Source organism: Amblyomma maculatum, chromosome 10, assembly GCF_055883805.1.
Source record: "Amblyomma maculatum isolate TAMU_Amacu chromosome 10, ASM5588380v1, whole genome shotgun sequence".
Classification (NCBI taxonomy): domain Eukaryota; kingdom Metazoa; phylum Arthropoda; class Arachnida; order Ixodida; family Ixodidae; genus Amblyomma; species Amblyomma maculatum.
In genome coordinates this window covers 146,903,421-146,922,293 of record NC_139353.1, presented here as the reverse complement: position 1 = coordinate 146,922,293, position 18,873 = coordinate 146,903,421, and positions in this window count along the sequence as shown.

The following is an 18,873-nucleotide window of genomic DNA, read 5'->3' as shown; positions in this document are numbered from 1 at the left end:
CGAACACTGAAGCCAAAATGCAATACGAGGGCACGAACAAATCACTTAGCTGTTGCTGTCGACGGACGTATGCTTACCGCCCTAGTAGACACCGGAGCCGACTACTCTGTCATCAGTGGAGCTGTCGCCGCCCAGCTCAAGAAAGGGGATGGCCCGCTAATCTGCTACGCTGGTGGTAACCTTATTACACAGCACAGCAAGAGTTACGGTAAATGAACGTACAGCTAGAAGCAAAATTAAAGGGAAAAAAGGGGCACGTGACTTCCGCGCTTTACTAACCGCCGCCACCACACAAGACGAGAATGGGTGGCACGAAGGGTATGCTCGGAAAGAGCAGGCGGCCAAGTTTACTTCGGATGCGTTTTTACAACTGTTTCTTATCATCGGTCGGTGACATCAAATTTGAAAGCGTGGAGGCCACGCGCTCCCGTCTTCCCTTTCACTTTGATTCTAGCTGTACCGGCCCAACCAGCTTCGTCGTCCTACAGGAGTGTTCCCGCGACGTGATTCTGGGCACGGCTTTTCTTAACGAACACCGGGTGATCATCGACCTCCGATCCAAGCTAATCAAGCTCTCGACAGAAAAAGCTATACCTGCTACGAGAACTTCGACGCATCACGTCGCTATCATCGTCCTCGACGGAGAATAGACCGTACCGCCCCAACCAAGCGTCATCGTCCCTGTGGGTACAAAAGAAGTCGAAATCACGAAAGGGTTTGTCGAAGGTAGCTGTTACTGAATAAAGGACTTGGAGTGGCAAGAGACGTCACGCGTTTCAGTCATGGGCAAGCTCAAGTGCTCGCCACGAATTTTACCGAAGAGTACTGGCATCTGAACAAGGACATGACGATAGCTTTCCTTGACGAGCAAGGACACCCGAAAAGTCTTCGCCCTCATCTTCAGCCAGCCTGAAGACCACGCATCCAACCGAGCCAAGCCACCAAATTTCGAGATCAACCCAGCGCTCCCCCGAGGAACACAAGACCAGATTCGCACTCTTCTTGAAAGCTACAATAAATGCTTTTCTTCAGCGTCGAATATGTGGCAAACGCCGTTGGCAAAACATCGCATCATCACGGACGAACACGCTCGACCGCTACTTCAAAGCCCCTACGTGTATCGCCCTTAGAACGTCAGGCCATACGCGATCAAGTTGACGAAATACTTTGTGATCACATGATTCAGCCATCGAAGAGTCCCTGGGTGGCACCAGTCGTTTTGGTGAAGAAGTAAGATGGGACACTTCGTTTCTGCGTCGAGTACCGCCGCCTAAACACAATAACAAAGAAGTATGTGTACACTTTCCCTCGCATTGATGACACAATGAACCGGCTTTGCAATGTAAGGCACTTCTCCTCGATGTACCTGAAGAGTGGTTATTGGCAAATTGAGGTCGACGAGAGGGATCGTGAGAAGACCGCATCCATCACACCTGACGGTCTATTTCATTTCATTTCATTTATTTTACCCTCAAGGCCGGAGGGCATTTAAGAGGGGAGTGGTAGAATACAATGGATATATATACCGTGCAGTAGATATGCAGTTATCTACAGGGTGTTACAATTCTAATCATACAATATTAGCTAACGTGGAACAAAAACGCTGATGATCAATGATGTAAGCAGTTCAAGGTGATGCCATTTCGCCTCTACTCCGTACCAGCCACGTTTGAAGTAGTAATGGACACAGTTCTGGCTGGCTTGAAGTGGCAAATGTGTTTGGTATACTTGGATGACGCCGTTGTTTTCTCGACAAACTTTGAAGACCACCTAAAACGGCTGAAGGCGGTCCTGGGGCCATCACGTCATCGGGACTAACGTTAAAACCAGAAAAGTGCCACTTCGCCTACGAGGAACTACGATTCCTAGGTCACATCGTTAGCGAGGATGGTGTTCGCCCCGACCCGGAGAACACAGCTGCAATTGCTGAATTTCCATCGCCTGCCGATAAGAAAGCTGTGCGAAGATTCCTTGAATGTGTGCTTATTATCGACGATTTGTCAGAAACTTTTCGCGCATCGCCGAACCTTTGACGCAGCTTACGAAGACGGATGTGCCTTTTAAATGGAAAGCTCCGCAAGGAGAAGCCTTCGATGAACTTAAGCGCCGACTGCAGTGCCCTCCTGCACTTGGCCACTTTGATGAAAACGCCCAGACCGAAATTCTTACCGACGCGAGTAGTGTGGGCCAAGGAGCCGTTCTCATCCATAAGAGTGCCTTACAAGAGAAAGTAATCGCCTACGCTAGCAGGTCCCTCATAAAAGCAGAAGTCAATTACTCGACGACCGAGAAGTAGTGCCTCGCGATCATCTGGGCAGCTTCTAAGTTCCGCCCGTACCTATACGGCCGACCATTCAAGGTGATAAACGACCACCACGCGCTCTGCTGGCTGGCCAATTTTAAAGACCCCTCCTACCGACTTGCCCAATGGAGCCTACGACTTGAAGAATTCGGCGTGACTGTAGTCTATAAGTCTGGCCGCAAGCATTCCGACGCAGACTGCTTATCCCGCGCTCCCATCGACGCTCCTCCGAAGGACGATGATGACGACGCCTTTCTGGGACCAGTAAGCGCCAGCAGTTTTGCACAAAAGCAGCAATCAGATCCTCATATGAAAGACTTAGCCGATTACTTGGAAGGAAACACCGCTCCCGTCCTGTTGTGCTTACACGTCAGTTTTCGTCGTTCAACGTAAGGAATGACGTCCTCGTAAAGAAGAACTTCGCTCCCAACAAGACCGCGTGGCTTCTTGTCGTGCCTAAAAGCAATCAGGCAGGAAATTCTTCATGCGTTACACGACGAGCCAACAGCAGCGCATCTCGGGTTCTACTGGCCACGACTGCCGGCCGATGTTGCCCATTGCGTGAAAACGTGCCGTGAGGGCCAGCGGCGCAAGACGCCATCGATCAGACCAGCTGGGCTACTGAACCCGATACCGCGCCCAACCATGCCATTTCAACAAATTGGGATGGATCGCCACGGCCCATTTTAATCTTCATCTGCGGGTAACAAGTACATCATCGTGGCCACCGACTACATTACCATCTACGCCGAAGCAAAAGCACTGCCCAATGGTACTGCGACAGAAGTCGCCAAGTTTTTTGTCGCACAAATTCTCTTGCGACACGGCACCCGAGAAGTGCTCATCACGGACCGGGGAACGGCATTTACGGCAGAGCTGACGCAAGCCATCATGGAATACAGTCATACAAGCCATCGACGAACTACTGCGTACCATCCTCTTACGGAGCGCCATAATAAAACGATTGCGGACATAATTGCAATGTACAGTCTTTGTCAAAAGTGTAGAGCCCAGGGGGTCTGCTTCTGAGTCACGGCGTGCGGCTTGTAATGTATTTACAATGTTCCAAATCTCTTGAGAGTAAGAAGATTTTTTGCCCTACCCTGTGCTATGGGAAGGACCTCCACTAATGCTAAATCAGCTCAACTACACGGCTCAGAAGTAGACCCCCCGGGCTCTAGACTTTTGATAAAGGTTGTATGTCGAGCGCCGAACACAAGACATGGGACGCCATTCTACCCTACGTCATCTTTGCTTATAATACAGCCGTTCAGGAGACAACCAAATCGACTCCGTTCAGCCTTGTGTATGGCAAGGAGCCCACGACGACGCTCGACGCAATGCTGCCGCACGTAACTTACAAGGAGAATTTGGACATTGCTGCCTACCCTCAACGTGCAGAGGCAGCCCGAGCACACTCCCGAATGCGCATTAAAGATCAGCAAAGAACCAACGCCCGACGTTAGAACTTACGACGACTGGATGCCGACTACACGCCGAGAGATCAAGTCTGGGTTTGGACGCCGTCGCGGACGAAAAGCTTTTACGCCGATACTTCGGCCCGTACAAGGTGCTTCGTCGACTAGGACAATTGAACTACGAGATCGTTCCCGACGCACGACTGCATCACAACGGCGACGCATATGCCCAGAAATAGTGCATGTTGCTCGTCTGAAGCCTTATTACGCGCGTTAAAGAATCTGTGGTGTTTAAACTTGTAAGGTTTATGTTTAGGTTGCTTTGTTTTCGAACATCAAGGCAATTTTATTAAGGGTGAAGTAATGCCGCGAAAACTTCAACACTGTATTTGGTATCTTTAGCAGCCGCCGGCATGCTGCCTTATCACTGTGATTCTGGCACGCGTATCAATTCTGTATTCTTTGTTAATGCTCGATGTCGCGAGTCACACTTTTATCAGTTTTGTTGTAGCGCACGATGCGCCGAGAACTGTCTCGAAGATTCCGACTACTCGCGTATGTTTTTACAATGTTCCAGTTTGAGCTAGCAACAGTTTGCGGCGTTATCCAGATGGTTCTGAGCAGCCTTTAAAGTGAGCTTTGAAGAGTGCGACGGGCATTCTTAGTTCGACGATCGAAGAGCACGTTTGTTGCTATCACCGCAGCCGAGTCGCTTAGTTCTTTTGGGGGCGCAAGTCAGCCTAATAAAGGGTTAATTTAGGTTGCATCACGCCTCTGTCTTTGTTTGGTGTGTACGGCCTTGTCATTATTACGTGAAAATATATTCCGCCTTACATATGCTCAAAACCTGCTAGTCTTGTACTTTCAAAACAAACTTATGATAATGCGGATACGTTCGAACCAAGTTGCAGCCTCCAACCGTAACTTGAGGAGCGATGCATGGCTTTCTTCCGAGTGCAATGCTGCCCACTTCGCTTTGATGCTGAAGAGTTTTGGAACGACATGTTTAAGGCTATAAGAAGGGGCGTAGCCAGGGGGAGGGCTTATGGGGCCTCAGCCCCCCACGAAATATTTCCTACTGTCATACACTGCAGACCAAACAACAAATTTAGCCGGAACAGGGCCAAACAAGCTTAGCAGACGGGGCATTTTTGCCAACGCAGGTCCCTTCTATCTTTCGGTGGCGTATTCACGGCAAATCATGCGGGACTGAAAACACAATTGGGAAGAAAAAAAAACATTATCTGTGAATTTTTATTTAAACGCAAGATTGGAGTGACATGAGCAAGATAAAAGCCAGCCATTAGGTATAATGTGTATACAGTCGTGCCTCGTTAATATGGACACTTTGGTTTCCGACCAAAACTGTCCATAAAGCGAGTCATCCATAATAACGAGTCATGAATAAAAACAAAAAGGTTTTTATTGAGAAAAGAAAATTGTAATTAACGACTGTTTTTGTACATAACGGTGTGCACTGGACTCAAAATTCCACAGAACACCGGCAATTTTGAGTGCATTATCCTTGTCATTGTTGTCTTAAAAAATTTTAGTGCAGTCTGAAGCGACTCGCTTACCATGACACCCGTGATGTTGGGCTTTGTGTTGGTCGAACTTTCGAGCACGAACTCCTCACTGGCCGATGAATCAGCGTCTGATTCTCTACTCACCGCCACTTCCAGAATGGCCTCTTCACTGAGCAAAGTAGCCGCTAAGTAGCTGCTTGAGATTCTCCTGAGACGAGGAAACAGCTGAGCTGTCGATACTAGACCCTCGCAGCTTGGATTGACTGGGATGGCTTTTGCCGCTTGTATTCACATATTTCTTCGCGTCTACGTTCAGCTCTGTTCTTTTGCGTTTAACTCCCGCCTTGCCAAAAGCCAGACTCAAGTTGAGGGCTACAGGCTCCTGATGCTGTGCACTTTTTTGCCTAGTTAACCTTTCTGCCTTTCCGTTCTGATTCTTTCCTTTTTTGCCTTGTACTGTTTCTGTAAGGAAGCAAGGGAGTCAAGTTGGCAAGCTGCTATGCAGAGGGCTATCGAACATCCCATCTTCTTGGCGTCGTTTTTATGTGTTCCCATAAAACAAACACTGCAAGCTGAAGTACAGTTTAGAACGACGGCTAGCCGACTACGACGGGCTCATACCTTGTCAAGGCCGCATCGTTGACTCAAAGCGAAGCCGACATACGGACCGCCTAGTGTGCAAAGTTCGTCAGTTCAGCAGCGCAACAGGGACGAAAACCAGGAGCATGAGAGGGAAGCGCGTCCAGGACGGGATGCCCGGTCCCGGTTGCGTGTTCGTATGTCGCCTTTCATTTGTCGCTCTACTTTGTGAGTGTATCTTAACTCTCATCGAAAAGCGTTAACGGCTTCATGGAACACACATTGCGCTTTGGGAAAGAAAACTTCAGTTCCCACCGCCACTGTAGGAACTTGTCTTTCTTCCTGTCATTTCTTTCTTACGCTTTTACCGGCCTCTCTGTTCACGTTCAGCAGAATTTATTGCAACCACATGTTGCTGTTTTCCCGACTGCGGCGGCACTTCCGCTGCACTCAGAAATTTCCTGGTTCTCCCCTTTCGGGGTCTTACTTACGCTGACCCTCGGTTTTCTGTGTACGTTCCGCTCCGCTCTTGCGCTCCCCTCCCTTAGTACGGCGACACGCAGGCTTTGGTTCTTTCCAACCCCACAGGACTCTTTCAGGCATCCCGCCGTATCGGCTGTCACGTAGGTTCGCGGGCGGCGCGTCCTTCTCTAAGTTGCGTTCGGACTCCTCTGCTTTTTTTTCAAGCATTGTCCATATTAAAGAGACAAAAATACATGGGCCCAAGTGGGGCGTGCGCATTCTTCCTCTGTCCATTGTCCGGACAGCGAGTTTCCATATTAACGAGGCATAACTACATTGAAAAGGTTTCGTCCTCAGAAAAACTGTCCATAATTCGGATCGTCCATATTAACGGGGGTCATATTAACGGGGCACGAGTGTACATTTACTGTAGAATTTTCTCTGCAAAAACAAAAGCCTAAAACCAATTCGAGGTTCAAAATTAGAGAACAATTTTTTAGAGGGCTTGCAGTTCATGGTCGCATTGATAATTCGTTCTTCTGGAACTATACTTTCTAGGTAGCGTTAGCTCATTTTGCTGTTTGTTCGCTTCTCCGTTCATTCGGCATTCTTTTAGCGACGTATCTCGGCAAGTGATAAGCGGAAATGCCTCACAAAAGAGAGTCCATCCTTTCGAGTTGTTCGTATTTGAACGGTTATGGCAGCCATGTTTTCTCTAAGCGTTCCGGAATTACTGGTTACAGATGGGCTCGTTTTCCTCGTGCTAGAAGAAAATATGGGCATGATTCCAAATTGTCCGTTTCCGCTGGCATCATGTAAAAATAATGCGGAATAAGCGATGGATCGGTGTCACCGGAAGGATGTAAGCATTTTGTTTTATTCGATATAATGCGAATGATGAAACATGTGGAAATGCACCGTCCATCGACGCATATTCTACCGCTGAAAACACACGTCTGCCTGTGATCAGAAGGCACAGTATATTGAGTTGAAGATGAGCTTGCTCAGAAGACAAATATGGCTGCTCTTCGCCGTGGCGGTCAACTGCCACTTCGGGCCAAAACCAAAGACGCAACCAGCTCCTGTAGATGCATTCAAGGTGAGGAAATGTGTGCCTAATCATCATCATCATCATCATCATCAGCCTTATTATACCCACTGCAGGGCGAAGGCCTCTCCCATATTTCTCCACTTAACCCGGTTCTGTGCTAGCTGCATCCACTTGACCCCTGCGAACTTCTTAATCTCATCCGCCCACCTAACTTTCTGCCGCCTCCTGCTACGCTTTCCTTCCTTGAAATCCAGTTTGTTACCCTCAACGACCATCGGTTATCCTCTCTTCGCACTACATGTCCTGCCGATGTCCATTTCTTCTTAATTTCCACTAGAATGTCGGTGACGTGAGTTATTTCTCTGACCCACTCTGCACGCTTTCTATCTCTTAATGTTACCCCTATTATTTTTCGTTCCATAGCCCTCTGGGTTGTCCTCAACTTAAGTAGAACTCTCTTGGTTAGCCTCCACGTTTCAGCCCCATAGGTGAGTACAGGTAAGATGCAACTGTTGTATACTTTCCTCTTGAGCGATACCGGTAAGCTGCTAGTCATAATCTGCGAGTGCTTGCCAAATGCGCTCCATCCCAATCTTATTCTTCTTGTTATTTCCTTTTCATGGTCCGGATCTGCGGTTACTACCTGTCCTAAGTAGACATATTCGCCTACTATACTTCCATTATTTCGCTACCTAATGTAAACTGCTGTTCCTTCCCGAGGCTGTTGAACATTACCTTAGTCTTCTGCATATTGATTTTCAAGCCTACCTTTCTACTTTTTCTGTCTAGGTCATCAATCATTATTTGCAGTTCATCCCCCGAGTTGCTTAGCAAGGCAATGTCATCAGCAAATCGCAGATTACTGAGGTATTCTCCATCTACACTTATCCCTAACTGCTCCCATTCCAAGTCTCTGAATTCTTCCTCTAAACAAGCTGCGAATAGTACTGGGGAGATTGTGTCTCCTTGCCTAACACCTTTCTTTATGGGAATTTTGTTACTTTCTTTATGCATAAACTATGGTTGCTGTGCAGCCACTATATATATCTTCCAGCACTTTCACGTATGGCTCGTCTACCCCCTGATTTCGCAATGCCAGCATCACCGCCGAGGTTTCAACTGAGTCAAATGCTTTTTCGTAATCAATGAATGCTATGTATAAGGACTGGTTATATTCCGAGCATTTTTCTATCACCTGATTGACGGTATGGATATGATCGATAGTAGAGTACCGTTTCCGAAACCCTGCTTGATCATTTGCTTGATTGCAGTCTAAAGTTGTCCTGATTCTATTAGTGATTACCTTAGTAAATACCTTATACGTAACAGACAGTAAGATGATTGGTCTGTAATTTTTAAGGTCCTTAGAGTCCCCTTTCTTGTGAATGAGGATAATGTTTGCGTTCTTCCATGGTTCCGGTGCCGTCAATGACACCAGGCACTGCGTATACAGGGTGGCCAGTTTTTCTAGCACGATATCCCCCCCGTCCTTCAGCAAATCTGTAGTTATCTGATCCTCTCCAGCTGATTTCCCCCTTTTCATAGTTTCTAGTGCTTTCTTGACCTCGTCCTTCGTCACTGGTGGAACGTCTGACCGTTTTTCCCTACCGCTAATCTCATTACGGTCCTGACTACTTTGGCTACTGTAGAGATCTGTATAGAACTCCTCGGCTACTTTGACTATCTTGTCCATATTAGTGATGACGTTGCCCGCCTTGTCCCTTATCGCATTCATCTGGTTTTTGCCTATGCCCAATTTCTTCTTTACCGCTTTAAGGCTTCCCCCGTTTTTTACAGCATGCTCAATTTTGTCCATGTTATACTTCCTTATATCGGCCACCTTGCGCTTATTGATTAGCTTTGATATCTCGGCCAATTCGATCTGGTCTGTTGGATTGGAAGCTTTCATACTCTGGGGTTTCTTAATCAAATCTTTCGTCTCCTTAGACAGCTTGCCGGTATCCCACAGTGGTTACGGCGCTCGACTACTGTTCCCAAGGACGCGGGATCGAATCCCGGCCTCGGCGGCCGCTTTTCGATGGCGGCGAAAAGCAAGGTGCCCGTGTGCTGTGCGATGTCAGTGCACGTTAAAGAACCCCAGGTGGTCGAGTCCTCCACTACGGCGTCTCTCATAGCCTGAGTCGCTTTGAGACGTTATACCCCCCCAAAACCAAACCAAACCTCTCTAACTATCCTACCGCCTACCTCTGCCACACATTCAGTAACGATATTTCTGAAATTATTGTTCCTTGCCTCTAGGGTAATGTCGCCATCCTCAGTTAGAGCTGAATACCTATTCTGTAGAGAGATCCTGAATTCTTCTGCCCTCCCCTCACCGCTAATTCGTTGATGGGTTTCTTTCTTACTAATCTATTGCGTTCCTTCTTCAGATTTAGGCTAGTTCGGGACCTCACCATCCTGTGGTCACTGCATCGCACTTTCCCGATTACCTCTACATCCTGCACAATGGCGGGGGTTGAACACATTATGAAGTCGATTTCATTTTTAGTCTCTCCGTTAGGACTTTTCCATGTCCATTTCCGGTTCTTCCGTTTGCTGAAGAAGGTATTCATGATTCGTAAGTTATTGCGCTCTGCAAACTCAACTATTAACTCCCCCCTGCTATTCCTAGAACCAATGCCATAGTCACCTACTGCCTTGTCTCCTGCCTGTTTTTTCCCTACCTTGGCATTGAAATCGCCCATTAGTACAGTATACTGCGTTTTAGAGCGCAGCTCTTTGGCATCCGTTCCTGGGTTTCGCGTCGGCGTCGGCGTCGTCGTAGGCCTCGTAACCAGCTCTGCCCCCCTTTCATCCCCCCAGCGCTAGAAGCAACCGAGTGATACCGCTGGATGCCGCTGACGCCGCTAGAGAGTCAAGATAACGTGACTGCATAGAACACCGTCGCCGCAATGCAGAAAGAGGAGGGGAGGGTCCCCCCCCCCCCCCCCCCCTGTTCCTGTGTGGCGGATAGGGTGCTCTTCAGTTGCCGACGCGCCGGTTATTTCACGTAGGCCCCGGCACGTCGACGAATCCATGACCACCTTCCCACGGCTAGACCTGGTTCTTGGCGCTGCGGAAGCGAGGGTATCATATTGTTTGCGTCGGCATCGGCGGCGTTGTCCCTGAAACCAACTCCGCAGCTGGGGTTGGCTCACTATCGGCGTCAGCAGCATCAGTCAGTCGCTGCTATCTCTTCCCTCCTCTCTTTATCGCGTTGTCCGCTTGCTGCGCGCGCTTCTGCCCCCATCGTTTGCCGCTGGGTGTACACGCCGCCCCCCTCCCCCCTCTTCCTGCGAGTCTCCGGTTGTCAAAGCGCCGGCTCGAACTTAATTCCTTTCTTCGCTCCTCCTCCAATGCAACCCCTGTGCGGTGGCAATCAGAGAGCCAGATCGGTGGCGGCGGATTTGCCTCAATCTATCGAAAAGGTGAAACAGCTTATTTGCTGCGCTCAAATTTCGCATTAGGAAGTAAAGTAATCGTCGGTAATTTTTTTTTTACTTTTCGCATTGCCGATTCTACATCTTCATAGAAGCTTTCAACTGCCTGGTCATCATGACTACATGTAGGTGCATAGGCCTGTACAACCTTCAGTTTATACCGCTTATTAAGCCTAACTACGATGCCTGCAACCCTCTCATTAATACTATAGAATTCATCTATATTACCCGCTATATACTTATTGACAAGGAAACCTTCTCCTAGTTGTCGCCTCTCCGGTAAACCTCGATAACACAGTACATGCCCATCCTTCAGTACAGTATATGCCTCATTCGGTCTCCTAACCTCACTAAGCCCTACGACATCCCATTTCATGCCCTCTAGTTCCTCTAACATCACTGCTAAACTAGCAGTGTAGCTAGGGTTCTAGCATTAAACGTTGCCAGGGTCAGTTTCCAATGGCGGCCTGTCCAGCGGAGCCAGGCTTTCTTAGCACCCCCTGCTGCGTCACAGGTCTGACCGCCGCCGTGGTCAGTTGTTCCGCAGCCGCTGGTGACTGAGGGCCGGGGTTTTATGGAGCTTATCATAGGAGGTTGTGGCCAACTACTGCACCAGGGTGGCCAACTCCTGTTCTGATGAGGGAGTGCGTTGCCAGAGGCGTTCACCGGCATCAGTTCGCACCCCAAACCTGTGTATGCAATTCCATCGACAAGCGGATTTTTTTTTCCGGTGGAGAATTGCCCGTCACCGGGATTTGAACCCCGGTCCTCTTGCATGCGAGGGGGATGTTCTACCGCTACGCCACCGCTGTGCCTAATAACGCGTGTTTTATAATGTAAAACTACACAATGAATTCTGCTTTGTACCGCAAAATATTGTAACGAGTACAAGGCAGCGATCACTGATCGGAACAGTTCCACGCGCTACACTCAGTTTCGTCCTCTTTGTCCTCTGTTCTTCTTTGTCCTATTTTCAGAGACAAGCAGATCAATTAAGGGGAAATGAGGGTGCTCGTTATAATACATGAAGGAAAGTAGCCAACAGTCGGCGAGGCCAAGGAAAGCGTTGGGGATGATACTTTATGTCTTTTTTTATAATGTTTGCTTAGATAATCACAGAAAATAGTAATGTAATTTGTTTAGGGGAAATATAAGTAAACACAAAGTAGAAGAATAAACAATGTGCCGATGGTGGGAACCGAACCCACGACCTCCGAATATCGGTTCGGTTCCCACCATCGGCAGGTTGTTTTTTCTTCTACTTTGTGTTTAATTATCTTTCCCCTAAACAGTTTACATTACTCATTTCTGTGATTATGTAAGCAAACATTAAAAAAAAGTCATAAAGTACCAACCCTAACGCTTTCCTTGGCCTCGCCGACTGTTGGCTTCTTTCCTTCATGTATTATAACGTGCACCCTCATTTCCCTTAATTGATCTGCTTGTAGCTTACGGGGGTCTCGGTTCTGGCAGTCTTGAAGCCATAGGTAGCGTAAGAGGGTCCTAGCACAGCTTTCGCCCTCGCTCTTGATCACGTTCGACGTGACGCTGGCGGTAACAAAAGGACGTTCTACGTCCGCCGCTATGGCTGAGGGTGGCGCTGGTGAACACTCTCAAGGTTCGTATACAGACAACATAAATACCCAAGCAAGTTGCAGGGGGGACAGCGGCCGATGTAGCTCAGTTGGAAGAGCACCGGACGCGATATTCGGAGGTCGTGGGTTCGGTTCCCACCATCGGCACGTTGTTTTTTCTCCTACTTTGTGTTTAATTATCTTTCCCCTAAACAGATTACATTACTAATTTCTGTGATTATCTAAGCAAACATTAAGAAAAAGACATAAAGTACCATCCCCAACGCTTTCCTTGGCCTCGCCGACTGTTGGCTTCTTTCCTTCCTCTTTTCAGAGAGGCACGCGGCATTACCCCCCTCTCTTCGAAAGCGGCGACTCGTCGCTGGGAGTGTCCTCAGATTATGCACACAGGAGAAGCAGGGAACACAAAGCTGCACACGCGCAAAAGATCGCTGCACCTCATAATACGGTTTCATCCGCACTACATGAACAGTTTCAGCCCTTGAGCGCCGCCGTGTTGAAGGTCGTTAGCTCCGAGCAACAACTTCGTAAGTCACGTTACTAAGACGCCGAATGACCTCGTATGGCCCAACGTAACGGCGAAGTAGTTTCTCGGAGAGTCCTCGACGGCGCACTGGTGTCCACACCCATACAAGATCGCCAGGTTGGTAGTGAACGTCTCGGTGTCGGAGGTTGTACCGACTGGCATCGCGATGTTGTTGTTGAATACGGCATCGTGCGAGCTGGCGCGCTTCTTCGGCCCGCTGTAGAAATATGTCGACGTCTGCATAGGCGTTGGTGACATCGTCGCCATGACTTATGGGTAGCATAGCGTCCAACATTGTGGAGACGGGACGACCGTACACTAGCTGGAATGGCGCAAGATGCGTCGTCTCCTGTTCAGCCGTATTGTATGCAAAAGTTGCATACGGAATGACTTCCACAACGTGCGATGCTCAACGTCGACGTACATGGAAATCATGTCTGCAAGCGTTCTATTGAGGCGTTCAGTCAGTCCGTTTCTTTGTGGATGGTAAGCAGTAGTCCTACGATGACGTGTGCGGGTAAGACTGAAGAGAGCCTGCATTAGTTCAGCCGTAAAGCTGTACCGCGGTGAGTGATTAATAACCGATGGGGCACCGTGGCGCAGTACGATGGTCTTAAGAAAAAATTGGGCTACTTCTGCAGCAGTTGCACGGGAAAGTGCCTGTGTCTCGGCGTATCGCGTTAAGTAGTCCGTCGCCACTACTATCCATCTGTGCCCTGATGCGGGCGTTGGGAAAGGGCCCAGAAGATCCATACCCACTTGATGGAAAGGGGCTGTTGGCGGAGGTATCGGCTGAAGGAGCCCTGCAGGCTTCAGCGGAGGTGTCTTTCGCCGCTGGCAATTTCGGTATGTTCTCACGTAGTGCTGGACTGAAGGCAGCAACTTAGGCCAATAGTACTTTTGTCGAATGCGTGCTAATGTTCGCGTGACTCCTAAATGTCCAGCCGAAGGCTCATCTTGGCATGCGTGCAAGGTTTCTGGCCTGAGGTCGGACGGCACAACGTGAAAAAAGGTTTCCTTCTTGTGCTGAAAGTTTCTCTTATATAGGACGCGATTGCGAATGCTGTAGGAGGATAAATTCTGTGCGAAAGCACGTGGGACAGCTACATTAAGGCCTTGGAGATGCTCAATAAGCGGGCGTAAAACGGGGTCAGCCCGTTGACGTTGGACCATGTCGGTGGTCGTGACGACAGCAAGAAACGGGAAGTCATCGTCTTCTCGGTCGGGAGGGGCAGCATCAACTGGTGCATGAGACAAGCATTCGGCGTCGCTGTGCTTACGGCCGCTCTTGTATACAACCGTAATGTATTCTTGGAGACGGAGGCTCCACCTTGCAAGCCGTCCAGAGGGGTCTTTGAGGATGGCTAGCCAGCATAACGAATGGTGGTTGCTCACAGCTCTAAAAGGTCGGCCGTAAATTGAGGGTCGGAACTTAGTTATGGCCCAAACTACCGCGAGACATTCCTTTGCCGTGGTTGAGTAGTTTGTCTCTGCTTTTGAAAGAGAGCGACTTGCGTAAGCGATAACTTTCTCGGTGCCATTTCGCCACTGAATCAGAACGGCACCGAGTCCAAAATTACTGGCATCGGTATGGATATCCGTAGCGGCGTTTTCGTCAAAATGGGCAAGTATCGGGGCGGCCTGCAGTCGCCGGCGCAACTCGCTGAAAGCATCCTCTTGATCATTTTGCCACGCAAAAGGAACATTGTCTCGGGTAAGACGCGTAAGAGGCTCGGCAATCACTGCAAAATTCTCTACGAAAGGCCTGTAATAGGCACAAAGCCGCCAAAAGCCTTCTAACGGACTTTTTGTCGGTGGGGCGCGGAAAATTTTTCACAGCAGCAGTCTTGTCGGGATCTGGTCTCACGCCTTCAGAACTAATAATATGGAAAAGAAAGCGGAGCTCCTGGAATCCGAAATGGCATTTTTGTGGTTTTATCGTCAGTTGGGCTGAACGCAGTGCCTGTAGTACCATTCGCCGTCGGTCAAGGTGCTCCTCAAAACTAGCCGCGAAAATGACGACATCGTCGAGATACTAAGTACGTTTGCCACTTCAGTCCAGAGAGAACGGTGTCCATCATTCGCTGGAAGGTTGCTGGTGCAGAACAGAGACCGAAAGGAAGCACTTTAACTTCATAAAGGCCGTCGGGGGTGACGAACGCTGTTTTCTCTCTGTCCCTTTCGTCCACTTCTATCTGCCAGTAGCCATTCTTGAAGTCAAGCGACGAGAAATATTTGGCATTGCGTAACCGGTCCAATGCGTCGATACGTGGGAGCGGGTGTACGTCCCGTTTCGTTACCTGATTTAACTTACGATAATCGACGCAGAAACGCAAGGTGTCTTTTTTTCTTCACCAACACTACAGGCGAAGCCCAGGGGCTGGTAGACGGCTGTACCACGTCATCGGTAAGCATTTCCTGTACCTGTCTTCGAATAGCCTCTCGTTCCGTTGACGACACTCGGTATGGGTGTTGGGAAATCGGCTTGGGCTCCGCGTCAACCATAATGCGGTGTTTGGCTACTGGGGTACGCCCAACTTTCGAAGACGTTGCAAAGCATCCAGCAAATTCCTGAAGGAGGTCTAGGAGTCGCCGCCGCTCATCCACCGACAGATTGGCATTAATGTCCACAGCTGAGAATGTCGGGTGCATTACATTTGGCTGGCGGCGGCGGCGCCAGAGTACAGATGTTCCCTGGCTCAATAAAGTCGGCAACATACGCAATGGCCGTTCCTTTCGCAATGTGCTGAAACTCGGTCCCGAAATTCGTAATCTAGAGCTTCGCACAACCGTCCCGTAAGGGAACAAGTCCTCTTGCAGCGCAGATCCCTTTCTCAAGAAGCAAGCCCAAGTTCATCTCTGCCAGTAGGTCTCGATCGCATGGTGAGTCGCTTTCTACCAAGACCATAATGCTGCACCGTGGCGGGACCGTAACGTCAGCTGTAATACGTAAGGCGGACGTTGATAAACCGTCGACGCTAGATCTCGCAATGGCTTGGCTCGGCGAAAATGTCACTCGTGATTCTTGCAAATTAATTATCGCACTATTAGCCTGTAAAAAGTCCAAGCCGAGTATGACGTCTAGCGAATAGTGGGTAAGTGCAACGAAGTCGCAAACATAAACAAATCCGTCAATTGCAACTCTCGCAACGCATCTTCCAGCCGGGGTAATAAAGTGTCCCCCTGCATTGAGGATCTGAGGCCCAGTCCACTCGGTTAAAACTTTCTTCAAGTTCCTGGCTAACCCACTGCTCATAACTGAATAGTCCGCCCCCGTATCAACTAAAGCTGTAATGAGACAATCGTCGATAGAAACCGGTATGTCCGAAACTGCGCACTCAGGATCATCGTTACATGTCGCCGTATGATAGCCGTTATCTTGTACTAAACTTGATGGAGGATGTTATGCACTTGGCTCGTCAGCGGCCTCACCTCCGCAGGTCGCTGTTACTAGTTTTTCCGAAGCCTCGGGGAGCGGGGGCTCGTCGAGAGGCTAGTGCGGTATGTAGTGGGCCGTGCACATGGAGAACGATAACGGGAAGAGGTAATGACGCGGGACCCGTATTGTGGGACGTCGGGAGGATTCGTATGCGTCGACAGGTACTCCTCGATTTCGGGTGGTCGTTCACCACTCCGAGGACATCGTGCACGCTGATGGAAGCCACGATGTCCGGCGCGGCGGTACGGACAGAACCTTAACATGTGACCAGCCTCACCATAGTGGTAACAAAGGGGATGATTGTCAGGGGCACGCCAGACGTCAGTCCTTCGAAATCGTGCCTCGGCTAGAAGAGGAGGATGGCGTGGGCTTGGATCAAGAGTAGGGGGGTTCACTCTGGCTCTGGGAGAGCCGTACCCACTATGGTGCTGGTTTGGATGCGGCACAGTAGGGTTCCCTCTTGGAGGATCACAGAGGTTATGCTGGTGAAGCACGGCCGCGTACGTTGGCACACTCGGTGGCGGTGGCTGCACACCAGGCACAGACGGTTCCGGGACGGCTTGCCTCACTTCTTCGCGAACGACCTCCGCGAGTGATGGAAGCCTCGACGAGATGTTAGACCCTGTAGCTGAATATGTCTCAGCTCTTCTCTGACCACACATCGAATAAGCTCCCCTAAGACATCCTTGGAACCGTTGAAGCCGAAACCGTAGACGACCGGTGACATGGCGGACACGTTACGGTTATAGAGCTAAGCCCTATGTCGAAGTGTTTGTTCCATCGTGGTGACCTCCGCTAGAAACTCTGATGCCGTGCCAAGTGGATTGCGCACAAGCCCAGCAAATAGTTCTTGCTTCACCCCGCGCATTAGGTGGCGCACTTTCTTCTCCTCTGACATATTTGGATCAGAACGCCTAAAAAGGTGGATCATGTCCTCGTAGAACATTCCAATACTGTCGTTTTGGGCTTGGAGACGAGATTTCAGCGCCGACTTCGCACGCTCTCTTCGGTCGTTGGTGGTGTAGGTCGCTAACAGCTGGCGACGAAAGAGGTCCCATTTTGATAGTGTCGATTCGTGCTTCACGAACCACGTCCGCGCTGAATCTTCGAGAGCAAAGTAGACATTATAGAGCTTCCTTTGCTCATCCCAGCCGTTGTAATCGGCGACCCGTTCGAATTGGTCCAGCCAGTCTTCAGCGTCCTCATAAAGCTAGCCATGGAAGGATGGTGGCATTCGAGACTGGAGGACGACGAACTGGGGTGAAGACACTCCGTTAGCAGCAATGTTCGTGTTGGATCTATGCATGTTGGCCACAGGCATGCAGGAAAAAGGCCCGACCTCTGGCGACCGACCTCGAAGGCGGCGGCTGCAACTGCGATGGACCGGTGTCAAATCCGTGGTGGCTCTCGGTTGCCCTTGAGGGGTTGCACTCAGCAAAAAGGGAAATCGTACCCGGCTGCTTCACCAGAAAATGTAACGAGTACAAGGCAGCGATCACTGATCGGAACAGTTCCACGCGCTACACTCAGTTTCGTCCTCTTTGTCCTCTGTTCTTCTTTGTCCTCTTTTCAGAGAGGCACATGGCAATATTCTAGAGGATTACTTGGAATGCCACGCTCTTAAATGCGACAAGAAAGTGAATATTATTTGAAGCAAAAAATATCATGAAAAACCATTTTTTCCGATTGTAGAAAACTTTAGCTGCTTACGGCCCAAGAAGTTGTTTTTAAGACTACTCACAATTATGAAATGAACTCTACGTAGGCAGGATACCTTCGTAGTAAGTAGGCTTCATTAAATAACAAATGTTTTCCAGACCAGTGTGACAGCATTGCAAAAGATGGTGGTCGATCGAGTACACCTTCAGTGCTGCTGACCTTCACTTTCCGCATCTAGCTTTCGTGCAGTGATCAATGCAATGCACTAAAACTCATGTACAGTCTTTGTCAAAAGTATACAGCCCACAGGTTTTGATTCTAAGCACCGTATCTGGGCTCGTTGCACATATCCAGCGTTCGAAACCTCGTAGATGACAAATCTCGTCCGCTGCGTTTCGATGGAGGCGAAACGAAGTGGTGTCCGTGTGCGATGTCAGCGCCTGTTAAAGATCCCCAGGTGGTCGAAATTACTCCGTACCCTCCACTACGGCTCCTCTTTCTCTCTTTAAGCTTTCATTCCCACCTTCCTCCCTTCCCTTACGGCGCGGTTCAGGTATCCACGGAGCAAATGAGACAGATACTGCGCCTTTCCCTTCCTGTGAACCAATTATCATTATCATTATCGTCCGACTTCTTCTCTAGCTTGTCTATTATATTCCAGTATTGTTTACAGGAGCCTTGTTACAGGGTTTGCCCCGCCGGGGTGGTGCAGTGGTAAGACGCCCGACTACTGTGCCGGAGTACCCGGGTTCGAACTCGACCTTGGCGGCTGCGTTTCGATTGAGGCGAAACGAAGAGGCGTCTGTGTGCTGTGCGATGTCAGCGCACGTTAAAGATCCCCAGGCGGTCGAAATTACTCCGTAGCCCTCCACTACG